The sequence below is a fragment of the Symphalangus syndactylus genome, chromosome 1, assembly GCF_028878055.3.
Source record: "Symphalangus syndactylus isolate Jambi chromosome 1, NHGRI_mSymSyn1-v2.1_pri, whole genome shotgun sequence".
In the NCBI taxonomy this organism is placed as follows: Eukaryota; Metazoa; Chordata; class Mammalia; order Primates; family Hylobatidae; genus Symphalangus; species Symphalangus syndactylus.
The window spans coordinates 110,392,569-110,409,930 of NC_072423.2; positions in this window are offsets into that span (position 1 = coordinate 110,392,569).

Consider the following 17,362-nt stretch of genomic DNA (forward strand, 5'->3'; position numbering starts at 1 on the left):
GGAAGAGGGTGAGGAGGGACCAGAAGAGGAGTATTTGCAGAGGGGAAACAGAGGGTGGGGCAAGCTGGGCTCTTATGTCGGCTGTTGGCCTCTCTCTGGGTCCCAGACTCAGGTAAAGAAGGAGGGGCCCCTGACCTTGCTGCAGGGAGGGCAGGATGGGTAGCAGCCCTCTCACCTGGTAGATGGGCCTCAGCACCATGGAGAGCTCCCACAACCCTACCAGGCCCCAGCCTGAACCCAGCCACGTGTCTGCTGAGTCAGTGCCTGAGGTTCCTCCTGCTGAGTCTCATGGCTATGCTGCCCACAATGGGTGGGGCCCCATGGTTCCTGTGTTTCCCCCACATTGGCCTGGATAGGCCAAGACCTCAGGAAGGAACAGTGTGTTTGTTGACAGACTGGATGATGTTCTCCAGGCTACCCCTACCATGCCCCAGCAGCTCCTGGGTCCCAGGGACCATCTTCCCACACTCCACTTCCTCTCAGAGTTTTAATTTAACCAAGCCATCCTTTCTTCTCCCTGAAGAATCAACATTTTCTCTGTCTTTTGACATTTATTTTATTTTATTTTTACATGCGGCCTCCCAAAGGCTGTAATTTATGGCTAATATCATGCAATCAGACACAATGGCTGGGTGCCTGTGAGCAAGAGCAGGCAGGCTCCCTGCCAGGTGCCCCTGCCCCCACCACCACTCTCAGGGGTGCCCGTGACTGTGAGGCCTCTGTGTACAAAGTCCATGAGTTAAGACCTCAAGCCCTTATCTGGAGGACACAAAGAATAGGTTCCCAGCTGCCCTGAAGCAGCCCAGTAGTGTGGGGGCTTCTGTAGAGAACTAGCCTGGGTGGAGGGGGAGGTGGGATGCTCAGGGGCTCCCTGCTGGGACAGCCTCAGCTGCAGAGAAACCCCCCAGCTGAGGTGCCAAGGAGATGCCTCTTGGCCTGCACCTCCTCACTGCCTTCCTCCCCCCGCCTCTGCTGTGCTGTGCCCGCGTGGCTCCCGCACTGTAATCTACGGCGCTGTTACTCTGTGTCAGTGATTTAAATCCTCTGATGGAGCTGGTGACAGCTTAAATGGCTGCCATCCCCTCCTGGTACCCGCCAGGCCCTGACGAGGCCCCATGGGGGGAAGGAGGGTTAGCCAACATGGGGTTCAGACAGTATTTTCCAAGCTTGAGGGTGGCCAGGCTGCTCTTCCTTGCCCCTCTAAAGGGGAGGGAATGAATCATTCCCTCTCCTTCCCCTCACCAGTGATCAAGGAGGGAAGATAAAACCCTCCATAAATCCCCCGGAAATGGAGTATCTGGAGCATGCTCAATTCTACCTGCCCGCAGGTGAGAGACGCAGGTGCGGGGGCCAAGGAGCGAGGCACCCAGCAGCCCATCTCTGCAGCCCTGTGGCCTGTGACAGCTGGGAGCAGGGCAGGCCTGAAGCTCAGCTGTGCTCAGATCCTGCCCCAACCTCACCAGTCACCTCCAATTATGCTGATGCTCAAACCTCAGCCCTCCCAGGACCTCCTTCCTCTTCTGGAGTCCTCCCCTCTGTTCAGATATTTGATCTCCAGCCCAATCTCTGTTCTGCTAATGGGCGGGGGGGATATTGTACCTATGGGGAAACAAAGGTACACAGTGGCAGGGCTGGCTCAGGTCACCCAGGAGTCAGTGGCAATGCAAGCCCTGGCCCCCAGCCCTTGCCTCGTCCTGAGTTTCTTGGAGGGTGTGGGCATCTTGAGAGTGGGGCTGGCAGCAGGTCCAGAGCAGGGCACTCAGCTGGGGGCAGAGAGCAGAGCTGGCAGGTCTTGTTGCTGGATGGGGTCTCTCAGACGAGATCGGGTGCGTTCAGGGTGGCATGGCCATAAACTGGATGGGGTCATTCAGTGCTGGATCAAGAGAGCCTATGAGGGCTCAGCACTGCCTGGTCCTCTGGCTCTGAGGTCCTGGACCCTCCCAATACACCCACAGAAAGAGTGGCCTGCCCAATCCAGCAAGGTCCAAGTCTCACGTGGGCGTCTCGTGTGGATGGGGCTTGGGGGTACCAGGTCTCAGCTCTGTTGGGGGATGTCAGAGACGAGACCTGGCTTTTCTGAACCCCATGCCTTACACCACATGCATTCCCGGGACATTGTTCATGACTCTATTGAGCTTAAGTCAAATGCTTTGCATCCCCAAATCCAACTGGTTCATAATTACAAGGAGCAAGTCTGTCTTTAGTGTAATGTGTTCAGGAAAACTGGTGGATTTAATTTCAGGCCTCTACTTTAATGACCTTCCCCCAATCTGGGCAGGAATACCCAGAGGGCCCCACCCAGATTGGGGGAAGGTCATTAAAGCAGAAGCCTGAAGAAGGGTGGGTGGAATTCAGAAGAAAGGCTCGTGGGAGAGGGTAGGTATTCCAGTCAGAGGGAACCACATGAATGAAGCAGCCCCTGAGGGGGAGCCAGACTTTGCCCTGATGGCAGAGAGGGAGAGAGGTGATGTGACAGAGCTCCCGCTCAGGAGGGGCAGACACAGGTCTCATGACCTCCTTGTCCTGTGTGAAGAGACAGGACCCCTTTCGCTAGAAGTGGAAATTGAAGCTCAGTGAGTTTAACTAACTTGTCCAAGGTCAGCAATTTGCAAGTGGCTGAGCTATGACTTGAGCCTGGGTCCTATTGCCGCCTTTCCGCTCCCACCTGAGCCAGGACGCAGGCTAAGCTGGGCTTGTAGCTTGCCAGCCTCCTAAACCCCTGTAAATCCCTCCTGGGAGCAGGAAGTGTCAGAGGAGTAATTAAATGATTGAGTGAGCAAGGCCAGCAACTGGAACGAGGCACTCGGCCACACCAGGTGTCCTTCCAAATAGCCACATGTCCCCAGCTGGGGGCTCCAAAGGCCTGAGCTGGTAGGAGGGGCCTGTCTCCCTGCCAGGGGTGGGAGGCAGGCTGACTGCCAGCCCTTGGTGCAGGACCACTGGAGAGTGAGCTCAGGGCTCCGTAGGGCAAATTGTTCCCCCTGAGTGATCTATTACTACATTACTGCCACCATTCCATGCGGTGAGCTCACACCCCGAAGGAGTGGACCCTGGACAGATGAATGAGTATAGTGTGAGGTTGCTGAGGTGGGGGCAGGGCCTGACTCCTGATTTCTTTTCTTTTCTTTTTTTTTTTTTTTTAGCTGTCACCCTGGCTGGAGCGCAGTGGTACAGTCTCGGCTCACTGCAACTTCTGCTTCCTAGGTTCAAGCAATTCTCCTGCCTCAGCCTCCCAACTAGCTGGGACTACAGGCATGCGCCACCGTGCCTGGCTGATTTTTGTATTTTTAGTAGAGACGGGTTTTCACCATGTTGTCCAGGGTGGTCTGGAGCTCCTGACCTTAAGTGATCCGCCTGCCTTGGCCTCCCAAAGTGCTGGGATTACAGGTGTGAGCCACCGTGCCCGGCCTTGAGGCTGACTTCTTAGGGTCCCATTTCAACTTGAGCAGGCCCCTCAGAGCCAGGTGTAGGAGTAAGACACACTGGGTTTCTTCCCACTTGCAGAAGCCCCTTGACGACTCTACACCCCCGATCCACAACCGTGACTCAGCGGCTTAGTCCACCTCTCCTTACCTCCCACCCCAACTGCCTTAATGACTTTTTAATAAATTGAAAAATTGTTTCAATACCAAATGCGATCCCGGGACATTGTTCGTGACTGTATTGAGCTTAAGTCAAATGCTTTGCGTCCCCAAATCCAACTGATTAATAATTACAAGGAGCAAGTCTGTCTTTACTGTAATGTGTTTAGGAAAACTGATGGATTTAATTTTTTTATCGGCCAAAGTAAGAAAATGTAATCTTTCTGAAAGTATCTAATACAACAATGCACCATAATTAGTTTCTCTGGAAACAGGCATAATGGAATAGAATAATAAATCACTTCTCCTTTCGTCCCTTTCCTCTGATGGAGAGAGATTTCCCTTCCACGGGGCTGGGAATGGGACAAGGAACAGAACTGGGGGAGATGTGCAGCCCTGGATCCTCTCCGTTGAGTCTGCAGATTTGGCCCTGCCCCACCCACCAAGAAGCTCAGGGTGCAACCCATCTATTCCCAGGTCAGACCCCAAACATTTCTCAGAAGCTGGGACCCAGGCTCCAGGGTTGTGGGTGTTCCTGCCTCCCTCACCAGTCAGATCCATACCTGTGGCCTTTGACATCTTCCCTCCTGGGCAGCCAAGATGACATACCTTAGGGGACTGCAGTGACAAATTATTATTTTGGTTGACTGTTTAGGCGTCCCAAGATGAGGGAAGTACAATAGACCAGCAGAGAAGGACTCTTAATTTGTGACTGGAATAGCTCAGTTACTAACTTTCCTGATGTGCCCCCTGCCCCCAGCTTAGGTGGCTGGGGAAAAAGGGAAGAGGGAAACATCAGAAAGAGGGGAGAGGGTGAGGGGGTGGGTCAAGTTCAGCCTCCAGTTTCCCTCAGGCAGCCCCCCGAGGTGGCTTACCAGACAGCTCAGTCTTCCTGGGCCCTGCCCCACCGTAGGGCAGCCCTGCCTGGCAACCTCTACAGTCCTCTTCCCCTGCACCCCCATCCTGAGCCAACCCCTGAGGTGTGGGTTGTTCTCATCAGAAACTCCCGTTTACCGGATGCTCCCTGCTTAGCTGCCACCCTGCCCCAGGCCTACAATCAGTGATGACAGGATACTTGTTTGTTTATTGATCCTGACCAGCCTTCTGTGGCCTAGTGATGGATGATGTGGGAAGAGCCCTGCTTGCCCGGGCACAGGCACCCCAGTACCGGAAGAAACAGGCGCGGGCTTGCGTGGACCCATCCCCATCCTGACACATCACTGCCCCTCTCCTGGCCTTGGCCTATGGTGATGGAGCAAAATGAGCCCCAAATTGGGAATCTGGAGCCCTGGGGCTGAACCCCAGAATTCCAGACTGTTAACCAGAGGCCTCAGGCAGCCATCTCCCTCCTTCCCTGCAATCCCTAGCCTCGGATCTCCTCCTACAGCCCAAACCCTGGGGCTAGACCAGACTGCAGGGACCCTCAGCCAGGTCTGAATTTGGAGGATCAGCATGTGACAAGGGTGCCCCAGCTGGTGCCTGATAGATGCATGCACAGACCTGGAGGCTCACAGCCCACACCAGCCATTCCATACCCATTGCCTTTGACATCTCCCTTCCTGGGCACCCAAGATGACATGCCTTGGGGGACTGGAGCCCTGGGGCCGAACCCCAGAATTCCAGACTGTTACCCAAAGGCCTCATTCCTCTCTGTGCATACCTCATTCACCCTCCTCCTCTGTCTTGGCCTTCTTGCTGAAGCTGGCCCATTCTCTCCTTCTCTGTACCCTCCTGAGACAATCCCAGCTGCTTCCTGCCCCAGCCTCTCCCACTGCAACTCACCACACCCATGGCCAGAGCCACTGTCCAAGGCCCAGCTCAGACCCTCCCTCTCTTTCCACAAGGCTCCCCTGGGACAGGACAGGCTCCCACGTGCTGCTGGCTAACCCAGCCTCATCTCCGGAGGCATTCGTTCCTGGAGTCCCAGAGCTTTGCCCATCTGCCTCCTGAGGAAAGGCTCTCTGGCATCTGGGAGCCGGTGTCTGGAGCAGGAAGCCCAGCCTGTGATCCCAGGAGGACTGAGGAAGCCCCACCTGAGCCCTCACAATCCTGCTGGACCATGGGGCCGGAGGACATGGATAGATGGGGCAAGGAGTGAAGGCAGGGAGAGGAAGAGAAATCAGATCTCCACTGTTGGTGGGTGCCAAATCCACCTGATCTCCTTGCTTCCTGGCTAAAGGTAGGATTGCACCTTCCTGCCCCCTGGTGGTCATGCAGGGGTGCGTGCCTGGTTCCAGTGATGAGTGGTAAGCAGAGGCAGCACTTTCAGGGCAGGGCTTTTAACTGCCGGTGTGAGACCTTTAGGGGCCGGCTCTCCCTCCACCATGACAACAGTCAGTTTTCCAGAATTTGGCTGTCTGGCCAGCCGGGGCTCAGTATGAGGATGACACAGAACAGAGCCTCAGCTGACCCATGAAGAGCAGGGAGCAGGAAAAAGAGATAAATCTTCATTATTTTAAACCAGTAAGATTTTAGGGTTGTTGTCATTGCAACCTAACTGAGCCCATCCTGACTGGTATGAGGAGGAAGGATCTTCGCTGTGAGCAGCTGTTATTGGAACAGGGGAGGGGAAGGATGGAAGCGACCATAGTCCATATGCCAGGGGGCTGGCTTCTCTCTCTTGTTTAGATGGCATAGCCCTTTCTCTCTCTGTGCCTTGGTCTCCCTACCACTAAGCTGCCTGTGTATCTTTTGGGACTGTGGGAACAGTGTAAAAGTGTCTTGAGTCGGGGAAGAGTGAGCACAGGTGACTGTGGATGGGGATGGTGATAGTGAGTCCCGGTGGGGCAGGGCAGGGTGGGGGAGTCGCTGCTGCTATAAGGGTGACAGTGATGTGACCATGATGGGGACAGCAGCACTGAACTTCTGGAGGCAGTGTTGGTGATGGTGTCTGTGCTGGCAGTGAGGGTGCTGACAGCAGTTGAGTCCCTGCCTGTCAGCCTGGCCCAGGCCCTGACTTCCACCAGGGCACAAGCGTGGCAGTGATCACAGCATTCCCAGATGGAAGGTCCCCAACATTGATTAATTACCTCTGCTGGAGCTGGCTAATTGTCCACTGATCTCTGCCCTGTCTGCCTGACCTGGGCGAGCCTTCCAGAGCAGTACCGCATGGCGTCAGGGCAGGGGTTTTCCAGATATGCCAGCCTCACGTCCTCTTCATTAGCCTTAGATGAGCAGCCCCTCACTGCGCACAACGCAGGCTCCTTCTGGGAAGCTGGGTGTTGTGCTGGGCAACTATACAAGGCATCAGATGGTGTTTTCCTGAAACTTGATGAGCACAATATGGAGTTGCCATGTGCCAGTGATGTGCGCCGGGTGCAGTCTGTTGGGGGTGGGGTGCTCAGGGACGTGGCGAATGGAGTCCACCCTTGGATGCTCCTTATAGATGTTGCGGAAGTAGCCTTGGCTCCATCAGCAAAAATCTCTGCCCCTTCCATGTGGGACCTTGCACTGGCCGCTGAGGGCACCATGGATTCAGCAATGATTCCACCCTGCCTTACCCCCTGGGAGTCCCAGTCTGAGAAAGGAGGCAGTTCCAGACCCAGACATACCCAGTACGATGTGTTTGACATGGACATCTGGGCAAGGGCCAAGCCAGAGCAGCTCTCTGATCCTAAGAGCCTCTGCCTCCCGCCCATCTCACTCCTGATACTGATGGGCAAACTGAGGTTAGGAATGGGTGAGGCAGGTCCCAGGCCACACCAGGATAGGCTGGGCCAGGGCCACATTCTTGTCTCCTGGCCAGGGCTCCTCACACCACACCCCACCTCCTCATTCTGAGCTCTATTTTTGCTGGAAGGCACAGATGAAGATTAAAAAAAAAAAAAAAAAAAAAAAAAAATCCTGTTTTGTTTTTGCTGAATCGGCACTTCTGTCATCCCAATCTGAAGGGCTTGGCTTGTCTGCTCTGAGGGGGAAAATGCTTCCATTTAAAAGCAGAACTAAAAGAAAAACATCCACAGGCCCCATTTCACTGCGCCAGACACGATGAGCAAACCATGGTCGTTAACATGATAAAAGTCACTTTGTCTGTGTGTAAAATTCATTTTTCCCCATTTAGCACATGGTGCATTTGCATCATGCTGCAGTTCCCAGGCTGTGATCTCCTCCCAAGGATGTCCCAAAATTGTTCCCATTCCCCAGGCAGGGTTAGGCCTGGTGAGGCTGGGGCCACAGCAGCTGTTCCCTTGGCTGTGAGGTTTTCTTCCTGGCAGCATCAAGGGAGACCTTGAATCCCCGTATTTTCCAGCCAGGCCTGGAGGGGACTTGGCAGGATGAATGAGTGGAGTATCTGGGCACCCCAATGCACCCCTGTTGGACCAGTCCTTGCCCTGGCTCTGCCACACAGTACCCACAGGGGTCTCCCTGTCCAGCAGCCTGACCCAGAGTCCCATCTGCACCCCCTCAGCCCCAGAGCAGGGCCTCACCCACTCCTGCCTCAGACAGGGAAAGGAGTTGCCTTTGGTCACCTGTGCAGCTGAGGCAGGGCTCATTCAGTTCCACCGCACCAGGGCCGAGAGTTCAAATCCCATCATTACCAGTGCCAGGGCCAACAAGTGTCAAACACCAGGGCTGAAGCTGACAGCTTGAGTCCTGCTTCCCATCCTGTCTTAGAATATAGCCTCAGAGCTTCCTCTCACTTGGATTTAGTTTCCCCAACTATACAGTGACCCATTCCATGGGCCAGACTCTGAGGTCCTTTTCAACTGTATCCTTCCCTGAAAGTTGTTCAAACATCATCAACTCTTCAGCCTGAGCCTTCAGGGGGACCCAGCACCATGGGGGCACCACAGCTGTGGGCCAAGTGGCAAGTGGACAGAGAGGGCAGGAAGCAGCAGGCCAAAGAAGACCCAGGGCCTCCTAGAAGGCCCCAGCCCCAGCTTCTCCCCACAGAGGCTGAGCTGGCTCCTGGAGGAGCTGGCATCAGTCTGCTGCCTCAAATGACCCAGGTGAAGCAGCTGCCAATGCTGAGTCTGTGGATAAGATCCAGCCCCAGGGCTTTGGGAGGTGGGAATGGAGGCCTCCTTTCTGCAGAGCTTTGCCAGCAGGCATGGGAAAAGGGGGAAGGCCAGGACTTCCAGGCCCCTGCCCCTCAGCCCTGGGGACTTAGACACAGTTACTGATAACGCTACCAGCTGCAAGGGGCAAGGAAAGAGAGACAGCCCCTCCTGGAGAGAAGGAATGCAGAGGGCCCTGGGGAGAGTGGAGGAAGAGCCAAAGAGGAGATGAGCATTGGCCCCAAGAAGGAGAGGGAGGGACCCCTTAGGTAGCATCCTTACCTGGCCCAGGGGTGGGCCTGGGGAGTGGACTCAGAATGCACAATCTGGAGAACTGGATTCACAAGCAGCCCTGCCCTGCCCCCTTGACTGGAGAGCCGGAGAGGCTGCGAAGGCCTGGGCAGCAGACGGGAGTCCTGCTAAAACTAGGGAACATGTCCAGGCTACAGGGGCAGCAGAGCAGGTTGCAGGCCCTTTAGAGATGATGCTGGGGTCCCCACATGACTTTTTCTGGGACAGGCAGGACCCCAGCAAGGCCATAGTCCAGCCTCAGGGTACGGTGTGAACTGTCCCTCCCCTCCAGTCTGGGCCATGGAGACTCTGTGCCCCACACCCACAACTTACATCCTGCTGCCTGAAGAGGGGCCCCTGGCAACAGTTCTCAGGGACTCTGGAGCCCCTGGGGAGGGGCGAGGGGCCCGGCCCTGATGTGAGGGTGCGGGAGGCGCAGTGCGCAGGGCGGGTGGGGCCCGGCAACAGCTGCTCACTTGCTGAAGCTATTTTATAATATTGCCAGAGCTTTTAAAATAATCCCATTTCGGCAGAATATTCCCAGCTAATTGGAGCTGTCTCTTTCTTATTAAACAGAAAGGTTATAAAAATGTGTGTTGAGGGTTTAAGAGCAATACCTCTCGGCTGCTCTGATTGTTATGACAAGGATAACGTACCGGAAGCCCGTGCTTGGCTGGCTGGGCGGAGCAGGCTCTGGTGGCTGGGCAGGGGCAGCAGTGGGGGCAGGGGCGGGCAGCGGAGCAAGGACAGGGGCAGGGACAGGGGCAGCGGCAGGGCCAGGCTGGCTCTCCTCGTGGCGCCCCGCACAGCACACGCTTGAGGAATGGCAGCCTTCCCCAGAACAATTGCTCTCTAAACACTTAGGCTGCTGTGACAGGGCTGTCCATCACCCAGGCCTCTGACTGGGGGAATTCGCATAATTTACTGAGAGGCAGAGGAGAAGTGGGGAACTGATTCCAATTAGCTGAGCCGGGAGGCAGATGAGTTCGCCAAGACCTCAGTTCTTACGGAGGATGAATAAATACCTGCCCCCCTCTCCATGAAGTGGGGCAGCCTGAGAGAGAGGGCTCTCTGCCCCAACAGTTGTTCTGGCAACTGAGGGGCCTGCTGGGCCGGGGTACCAACAGCTCCCATTCTGCAGATGAGAACATGAAGCCCATGGCTGTAAAAGGCTTTTCACAAGGTCGTCCTAGGAGAGTGGAAACCACAGTCCAGACCCTGTCAGGGGCAGAAGCCTCTGCCCAGCACCTGTACCACCTCCAGTGCAGGGCATGCACCCTGATTCTGTCCTGGGAGCCTCTCAACCCCCTGACCACCCTCCATCAGAACAACCCTACTTCAATCTGGCATATATTAGGGATCTGCATCCAATTTAGTTTAAAAATAATTCCTTGTTGCTTTAAAACCAGTTTGAAATCCAGTGTCCTGGAACGGGTAGACCCAGCTTCCATGGATCCCCTCCCTGCCTGGAAGCTGCCCCTGTCTGATCAATTTACCAGACCCTCCTGGGGCCTTTCTAATAGAAAGCAAGATTCCATACTGAGCTCAGCCACCCACCTCTGGACCCTTTCTGTTTGTCTGTCTTGGAGTCTCTCTGAGACTCTGCTTCCACCATTGCTCACCGCAGGCCACGCCACTTTCCCTGTGCACCTCAGAAACAGGCAGGGAGGCCTCCACGTGCTGCCCTCCTTGCTGACCAATCACTGAAATGGACCCTGAGCCTGGCCCTAACCTTGACTTGGGGCTCTGTTCCTAGCTGGCTGGGTGGGGGTGTCTGGCATGTGCCAGGCCTGGCTCATCACCTCGGGGAGTGGTGTGTGTAGGGGTGGTGGTGGCACTCCTGCCCCGCCTCCCTCTGCAGGTCTGGAGGACACCACGAGTACAGTCTTTCCATAAATGCTTTATGATTCAGCAATGGGAGAAGCCCCCAGTGGCCTCCCAGCAGCTCTGAAAGGAAGATGAGGAGTTTACTGAACCCATTTTACCTTCAGGAAGACTGAGGTGCAGTGACGTCAGCTAACAAGCTCAAGGTTACCTGGGCCCGGTGGATGTCTGCTACCTCCCTAGCCATGAATCAGGCCAAGGTGCTGGATGACTGTCCTTTCCACCCTATGCTCATGGGACATTTCTCCCATGATTTGTGGCTGCAGCTTGGATCTAGCCTGGCCACCCACCTCCCAGCCTCCTGTCCTGCCTGCTCTGGTGGAAAGGGCTCTTTCATCATGGAGAAGCCTCATTCCTCGAAACAGAGCAGACCTTCAATGCTTCACTGGCTTTCCCTGGAGCAGATCCTACCTCAACACCTTTTACTAGTTCTCCAATGTTCCCTTCATCTGGAATGTCCTTCTCTACTCCACCTCCAGAAAGCCTTCCCATATTCTGGCAGCAGTAAGCAGCCCCTGTCCTCATGCACACCAAAGTGCAGACGTTCAACTCTAAGCCTCAAGGAGTCCAATAAGGGGCAGGAGAGGAAGGAAGGGGGCTGGGCATAGGACCCTTGCCTCATTCATGGGGTCTGAGGCTGCTCACCTCACTGGCCATGTGCCAACAAATCTTCAACTCTCTCCTGCAAAGCCCTCCCCAGAGGTACCTTGGTGGGGAGGCACAGTAAAGAGGCTCAGCTAAAATGAGAGCGAGGCCACCGAATTGGATCATTGGTGAAACCCAAAGGCTGCACTGTCACCCTGGGAGCATTTCTAATAATTTGCATGCCATGTGCATAGTTTTGCATATTGAGATAAAATGGGATTACTAAAAAAAAAAGATTACAATATGCTCCTCATGAATCAACCCAGGAGGAGCTGGATCGGGAGTTGGAGCCTATCTTTGCTGCTTCCCAGCCAGCCTTAAACAAGCCACTCAGAACTACTGGAGCCTCAGTTTCTTCATCTGCCCAGTGGGGCAATGGGGCTAATGCTACCTACCTGGAAAGCTGTTTTGAGAATTAGACATCCTTCTGGCCCAGTGCCTGGTAGGAAGTGGGGATGAAGGGGTTGAAAAGGAGGGAGTGGTGATGGGGGTTATTATTCTGGAGGAAACATCAGGAATTCTTACTTGAAAATCATAAGCCCCAGTGACCTGGGGCAAGCCCTTTTCATCTGTACAGTGAACATATAGTCCCCAGGGGAAGTTAGGAACAGGGGCACTCCAGCCTGGGGTCTAGCCCCTTGGGGCCTACTTATGGGTACCGCAGCAAGACTCAGTGAGGTCACAGTGTGGTCCCTGTGGTCCCAAACCTCTGCCAAGAACAGGCTTAGGGGCCTGAGGGGTGAGCAGAGCCTGGGGTAAGAAGACCCTAGAGCTGTCCAGCTTTCTATGCGAGCAGCCAGACCAGCCTGAATGGGCAGCAGCTACCCAGGCACATCCAGGAGAACGGCAGTAGTGCGTGTGCATTTGTTGGGAGAGGGGACCATTGAGTGGCTGGGGCTTACAGGGAGCTCTGAATCTAATCAGAGAGATGTGGCTGGCAGGGAATAGCAGGGCAGCCTGGGAGGAGGTTACATGGAGTTCTGAAGGCAGGGTTCATCTTTTGTTTGTTTGTTTGTTTGTTTGAGACAGAGTTTCACTCTTGTTGCCCAGGCTGGAGTGCAATGGCACAATCTCGGCTCACCACAACCTCTGCCTCCTGGGTTCAAGCGATTCTCCTGCCTCAGCCTCTTGAGTAGCTGGGATTACAGGCATGTGCCACCACACCCAGCTAATTTTGTACTTTTAGTAGAGACGGGGTTTCTCCATGTTGATCAGGCTGGTCTCAAACTTCCGATATCAGGTGATCCGCCTGCCTCAGCCTCCCAAAGTGCTGGGATTGTAGGCGTGAGCCACTGTGCCCAGCCAGGGTTCATCTTACTCCCAGGGATCTCACCTGCAGGACTGGGAGGGGTCACACATGCCAAGCCTGACCCCAGGCCTCAGCGCGATGGAGGTGACGTATGATTACATAGTCATTTATTCATTCATCAACACTTGATAATGCCCTACACTCTGAGGGGTGAGCATGCCTGGCATACCCATTGCCCTGGTGTTTGAGTTCTACCTTCCACTCTTGCCCCATGCCTGACTCACTGCCAGTCTTTCCTGTCCATGGCCTGCTCCCAGCCACCCCACAGCAGCCAGCTTAGATTTTCAGGTAAGACCTTGGTGGCTTGTTGCAAACTGCTGAGTCCACATGCTGATCCTCCCTGAGGTTTCTCTCAGTGAGACTTCCCCCCGCCTCTGCCTCCCTGAAGCTCCTCCTCACTCATTTAGAAATTAAGACCTCAGCAAGATGGTGCTTTGGAGCTGCCAAGCAGGGCTCAGGAAGGCCATGGCGGAGGGAGGGGAGGGGCTTCCAGCTGGTGGGAACATAAGTAGGTAGGAGCCTCCTCACTCTCCTCTGGACTCTCACTAGCCTATGCAGGTACAGCCTCCCAAGCACCCCTTCTGGGGCCTGGAGCCCAGCAAAAGTCTCTGGGAGGAGAGAGGGTTTAGTTCTGCCTTGGGGGCTCCCAGACCTCTAGGGTCTGTCTAGGCTACTGAGGGGCCCTCTGCTCTCTGCATTTGTCTTGGCACCCGCCTTGCTCTGCTGGCCTCAGTATAAGCCCCTTATCAGCAAGTGGAAAACAGACACCGAAGATGGGAACATGGGCCAGCTCTAACCATCAGACAAGACCATGGATGGCCCCAAGCAAGGACCCAGGGGACATGGGACCTGGTCTCTACTGCTTACTGGGCAACTTTGGGCCTACCCCAAACCTCTGAGGCTCCGTTTGCCCAACTATGGAATGGAGTAAGGGGTCCACAGAGATCCTGCTGTCCTTTGAAAGGGATTCTGCGGCTCAGTCATCTCCAGAGTGGCCAGGATGTTTCCTATCTGCCCATACTCGGGGCCCAGGTGGAACGGGACCCAGAATCCTGACAAGCCATAGTCATTTCTGGACGTGTACCCTGGACAGCCTCCCCTTCCCACCTCACACCTTTGGGGCAATGATGCCCCTCCCTCAGCTAGCCCACCTGGGGGCAATGGTCCCAGGCCAGCCCCTGTCCTGTCTATCCCCCAAAACTCCCATCCCTGTCCCTATTTCCTGCCATACCACATGGCCTGCATCTTCCATCCTGAGCAGATGCTCCTTGTATTTGCTTAACTAGGTACTACTTCATGCTAGCAGAAGAGAGACAGGAGTGTTTCTACCAAGCTTGGGGAGGGACAGCCCTGCTCACTTTGCCCCTTTGTGTGGTCTGAAGAGCCAGAACTCCCAGCCCTGCCTGGGCCCAACTCTTAACTGTGCCTCTGAGGCAGCAGAGTAGCCTCCAATCCAGAATGACCTTCCGCAGCAGGGGCTTACCCATTCCCCCTTGGGTCAGCAGCATTGAAGGTTTCATGGAGGCCTGGGCTGGAAAACGCCCTCCTCCATTTGGACTATGTTCAAAGGCTGGCAGACTGGCTTCTGGGGCACTAGATCCAGACTGAGAGGGGCTCCTCTAGCATCTACATCCTTAGGTTACTCCAACCAGCTGGTGAGGAGCCCCATGCCTGCTTGCTCTCTGCCCCACCCCCCGCCCCCCAGCTCACCTCAGGCCTGGAAGCAGGCAGAGGTCTCAAAGGCCCCAGCTCTAGGGAGAGCAATGAAGACTGCAGATGAGGCCATGATGCTGGGGTGGAGAGATCTACACCTGTGCTAATAGGAAAGCTGGATTTGTTATAAGGCTGAGAGCATCCCTTCCCCTCCCCGCCCGGTGTCCAAGAAACTCAGGTGGAGGGGCCTGAGTGCCAGCACCACCCCAAGGAGGCAGGCACCTCACCAAATGCAGCAGGGCTGCCTCTCAAGCCCTCCAGACTCCCACGACATGATGCTCCTCCTGGCCCTGCCTCCACCCCACACAGCGCCATCCTCCCCTGCAGGTTCCAAGAACCATCTAGCTTCATCCATCTTCCAGGTTCAACAAACAGAGGGCTAACTGCCCCTCACAGGAAGAGCAGCCATCAGTTAAATTAAGTGATGGTAGAGCCAGGTCCTGCCCTCCCCACAGCTGCCTAGCAGAGGCTAATTCCCTAAGGAGTTGATGAGCAGAAGCCAAGAAGTGCTTTGTGCAGAAGCAGAAGACTCGAGGACTTTCCTCAGGGTGCTTCGCCTACCTGTGTGCTGAAGAAGATACTTCCTTGGGTATACAGCCTTGATCTCTCCTGCCATTTCATATCCATCTATACTTAGGGCAGTCACTCAAGTGCCTTCTGTTGTTACCAACAGGAAGGTGGATGGCATGAGGTATGGCCCTGCCCTCAGAGAGCCTCCTCTGAGGAAGCAGACCCCTCATTCCTGACACAGTGGGCAGAGCTGGCTTATTCATGAGATGCATCCCTGGCCCTCTCATTTCATTCAGCAAGTGGCCAAAATCCTCTGTGCCTCAGTTTTCTCAGTTGCAAAATGAGCAAGTAAGTTAGGGACAGTTGTCTTCAGAATTACTGACAACCAGATCCCAACCGTGGGCAGGGAAGGGAACCGCCCAGGAAGCTCTCCCCCAACCCCCTTGGTCGGAGAGGCTGGGCCCGCTTCTCACCCTTCTCTGACTGGCCTGGAAGGGCAGCTATCAGAGGAGACAATTTGCCGTGGCCATTCCGCTGAGGCGTTGATGGGATGTTGGGCAGTAACGGAAGGCTGCCTCGTCACAGCCCAGCTTAGCCTACCACCAACACTCTTCGCTTCCACCTAGAGGCAGAAAAACACATCTTATGGAGAGTTACAGCTGCTGTCAGTGCTGGCCGGGGGCTCTGAGGAGACTTTTATTTATTCGGAAACGATTCAGACACCTAATGCTCTTCTGAAGGGAGAATTTCTCTCTTTTATTTGTCCTCATTTTCTGCTGCCAGAGTGGGATGAAGGCCTTAGGGGAGGGGCAAACCAGCTCTGGGCCCTTGCACTACACACATCAAGGCACGTGCGACACGGGTGGCACCAAGGGGCCTCCTACTCCCCTGGGCAGATGTTTGGGCCAGGGTCCTCTCAAAGAGGGTTCTGAGGGTTCTGAAGACCCCAGTGGCTGGGAGCAGGTACAGAGGATGGAACTTAGACCTTAGCCTGGATCCTGTGTCTCTTTGCTTACTGGAAGCTTGAGACCAGTCCTGCCCCTCCATGGCCCTCAGTTTCTTTATCAAAAAATGAGCAGGTTGATCCTGACCTCTCTGAAGAAAACTCCAGACTGTCTGGAGCATCTGCCAGTGGCAATGGGGACAGCTGAGGCAGAGGCTCCTGGTGGGAGCAGACCCTCTAGCTGAGCAGTTGTGCCCATTTCCGTCCTGTTGAAGCTGGGAGGACCTGAGTTTTGTGAGGGTAGCTGAGGCAGTGAAGGTGAGGCTGAGCTTCCCTGTGCTCACACAACCAATGATCAACTTGTTTCTCCTCCTTCTCTAAGGACAAAGCCACCCAGGGTCCTGGTGTCCTGGATGCAGGGGTGAGCAGGCTGTCCTGTCCTGACACTGCCCAGCTGAGCCTTGCCCCATGCTGCCTGTGAGGCTACACCACCTCTCTCCCTGCCTCTGCCAGGAGCTCACTTACTCAGGCATACACCCCCCAGGGGAGCTGTGCCTGCCCCCAGGGAAGAGGGCCAGCTCACTTCTGTCTCAGGCCTTTGCTCAGACCCTCTGCCAAGGACACTCTTTTCTCCCACCTCCAGCCATTCATTTGTCCAAACCCTTCCTACCCTTCTGTGCCAGTTTCAAGGTCCCCTTGTCCAGGAAGCCTTCCCTGATCACCTGGGCCTCCTCAGAACACTGAGGGACCACTTGCTTTTTTTCACCGACATGATGTAATTATGTGTGGTTTGAGGTACTCACCATGTTTTTCCTGTGTATCACATTCCCCTACCAAGTGGGGAGCTCCCAGGGGCCAAGGATCAAGCCTCTTATACTTGCCAGAACCTACTCAATTAACCAGCATCCTCCCTTGCTCAGTCAAATAATCTGAGTTCAGTGACTCTTGGGATGATGGAGGTCTAACCAGGCGGCTTCCACTGCAGTACAGGGAGGCGCGATTTTTCCATGGCCCAATGCTGGGTTATGGGCTTCCCTTCAGAGGCCAGGATGGGGATATCAAGACCCATGGTTTGGTGTCTCTGAGACTGGCCTCATACTTGGTCATAGGGAGACAGATCTGGGATGATGACCCAGATCTCCAGACTCAAAGCTCCACACTCTGATCTGCATTGACCACTGGGCAGCCTCAGGCAAGTCTCCTCCCTTTTCTGGGCCTCAGTTTCCCCTCTTTCTAATGAGGAGGTCCTATGGGTTCTGACTGTTTATGACCTGGGACTTGGCCCTAACTTTGATGTGCAGGTAGTGACAGCTTGCAATGCCTGAAAGGGTTAAACTCCAGCCCCCTCCATATATTACAGTAAGTGGTACTAAACTGACCATCGGTTGATATTGCGCCAAGGAACCTTGAAAAATTATTGACGTGTGCAGAGGTAGGGTCCTGTCTGATTGCATCTGGAGGCCACTGAGCATCTATACCATGCTCAGAC